The sequence below is a fragment of the Camelina sativa genome, chromosome 6, assembly GCF_030686135.1.
Source record: "Camelina sativa cultivar CO46 ecotype springtype chromosome 6, ASM3068613v1".
In the NCBI taxonomy this organism is placed as follows: domain Eukaryota; kingdom Viridiplantae; phylum Streptophyta; class Magnoliopsida; order Brassicales; family Brassicaceae; genus Camelina; species Camelina sativa.
Window position 1 is genome coordinate 16,008,012 of NC_141885.1, and position 3,132 is coordinate 16,011,143.

Here is a 3,132-nt window from a genome sequence, read left to right on the forward strand (position 1 = left end):
ACATTGAGTCACTAACTTCTCAACTTCATTAAAACCACAAAATAAATTTCTTAAATTGGTAAGTCGAATGACTGACATAAGTTTCAGTCATGCTATTCCATTTTGTCTATAATTAGGTAATTCGCAGTTTCATTAGTAGTTAGTACAAACAGATAAATCTATCAGCATTTGTACAAATGTGTTTGTGAACAGCACAAAAAGTGATAATTTTGAGGATTTGTTTTCTTCGAACTGATGATCAGTCGTCATAATATAACGATCAGTTCTCATTTTTCTATAGTCTCTTCACAAACATAATATTTTCTCAAAATTATAAATGAACCATGTATACGACTGAAATAAAATATAAAAAAGTTGACCAAATAAGATTTTTTCTTTTTCTTTACTTCACCATTAACTTTTTATTACATCATGCCTACTGAGCCTTTTTATGATGACGGCGTAGATATGACTATTGTTATCCGTACACTAAAACCATCATTAGTCCAGCAATCCTCCTAAATTACTCTCATATTAATTAATTATATAATTAATACTAAATTAATTAAAACAATTTTAAGAGAACTTAAGCAAAATCATCCGTGCACTAGAGAACTCTAAAGAAGGTTATTCAAGCATTCAAATAATAATTTTTTAATTTGTGTTTATTAATTATCAAATTTTAATTATGTAAATGACAAAACAATTGTTTAAATTTTTTACAAACTATGAAAATGAAGAAAATGAATTAATATTTTAAACATATTTTATAAACTATGAAAATGAAAACTTTAATAGTCATTTCGAAATATTTTAACAATGAATTGAGAAAGGTGAGGATATATATATATATACAATGATTTGTATCACATCATAAACTATGAAAATGAAGAAAATGTACATAGTGGATAATAAATTATTACCTTAACTAGAATTTGTATTACCAAACTCAGAAGAACTGATCTTTTTTGTTGTTGTAACATTAATTATTGACTGGCCATTAGCTTGATGAAGTTTATTTAAACAAGTCGAAAACAATAACATTGACCCCTCTGTTGTTTCTATGACCAACAATGGCGCTATATATGTATATGTTTCAAACAACGAAAACATGGATCATATACAGGGTTCTACTTTCCATATAATACTTGCTAATTTAACTGGTTTCAATTGAGTTGCCAAGTTCCAATGATATTGAACTTGCCAAGTTCTAAATACATTCATGATCGATACTGCACTTATAAATTCTTAATGTTTTCATGAATAACGGTTATGTAAGAAAGAAATTATTAAAAAAATTGAATATATGTTGTAAAACCAGATCAAACTTGACCAATAAGAACACGAATCGAAACTGAATGAGAAGATTATACTTGAGAAAACTTAAACGAATAAGAGAAGAGACGACACGCGATTTAACGAGTTCATGTTTCCAAAGTGGAAACGCTACATCTTGCCGGAGAAAACTTTTCCGGTAATCCACTAGAACAATGATCAATTCCGATTACAAAGCTCTCACTTCTCTCTCTTCTGTAACTGATTACTCTCTCTCTAATCTCTCTTTAATCTGATCTAACAAACTTATGATCGAGCTAAGAAGAAGATAAACGATAGAGTAACAAGAAGGATGGATCTACCCTCAGCTGTTTGCAACAACCTCCATCCGTGCCACTCACACGTGATCCTCACATGTGTGAGTTAGAGCTTGTATCGAACCCTCTCATACACCGAGAGTATTCTCCACACTTAAGCATTTCTTGATGCTGAATCGGAGTCATAACACTTCGATTCTCCACCTTGACTCTGATTCTACTGCTTAACTGCTACTCCATCTAGTCTTGGATTACCCCTCTCCGGAACCTGAGCTTCACCACTCCAAACCCTGAGCTTCACCACCCAGTCTACAAGCTTAATTTCTCCACTTTGAGTTCAACCACTCAACCTCCGAGCTCCATCGCTCCACCCTGAGTTCAACCACTCAGAGAAACCTTGATACTTAACAACTTGTAACCCAGAGCATCTCCAGTGCTCCATCCAACTTATCCATAGGAAGTACCTTAGTGAAGATATCAGCTGGATTGCATTCACTAGAAATTTTACCTTCAGCAACAATATCTCTAATAAAATGCAATAGGATATCTATATGCTTGGTTCTCTCATGATGAACAGAGTTCTTTGCCAAAGAGATCGCACTTTGAGAATCAGAGTGTACCTCTACAGAACCTTGAGAGAAGCCAAGCTCTGCTGCTAATCCTCTAAGCCATAGAGCCTCTTTCACCGCCTCTGTTAAAGCCATATACTCAGCCTCTGTCGATGAGAGAGATACCACTTTCTGCAGCCTTGACTTCCAACTAATAGTATTCCCTCCTACTGTAAAAACATAACCAGTAGTAGATCTTCTGGAACCACTATCACCAGCATGATCTGAGTCACAATACCCTCACAGCACAAAATCATCTTGTTTCCTGTAACACAAACTTCTTTTCTCAGATCCTCTAATGTAGCTCAACACCCACTTAGCCGCCTCCCAGTGACTCTTAAGAGGTTTACCCATGTACCTGCTAATAACCCCAACAGGATACGCTAGGTCCGGCCGAGTACCTATCATTGCGTACATAATACTACCAATAATATTAGCATAAGGAATCACCTTCATCCTACCAGACTGCTCTTCATATTCTTCATCAGTAGCAACTCTTAACTTGAAATGAGCTCCCATTGGTGTAGCTACCGACTTAGCTTGATCCATATGAAAAGTTTTCAACGCTTTTTTTCACATAACCTTCCTGAGACAACACCAATGTTCCTGCTACCCGATCTCGTGTAATCTCCATACCCAAGATTTTCTTAGCATCTCCCAAGTCTTTCATTTCAAACTCCTGACTCAACATCTTCTTTAACTCTTGAACATGAACCTTGCTAACTGATGCAATCAACATATCATCTATGTATAACAGCAAATATACGTACAGTCCATTTTCAAGCTTTCTCCAATAAACACAACTGTCATAGGCACTTCTACTATAACCTATCCCCTTCATAAACTCATCAAATCTCAAATTCCACTGCCTAGGAGATTGTTTAAGACCATACAATGACCTCTTCAGAAAACATACCCGATTAGGATGGCTCTTGTCTTCAAAACCCTCCAGT

The 3,132-nt window shown here is 35.2% G+C and overlaps 1 pseudogene; it reads right to left on the bottom strand.

The window, feature by feature from the left end:
- Nucleotides 1-1,975: 1,975 nt before the first annotated feature.
- Nucleotides 1,976-2,698, bottom strand: LOC147942649 (secreted RxLR effector protein 161 pseudogene; annotated as a pseudogene).
- Nucleotides 2,699-3,132: the final 434 nt, after the last annotated feature.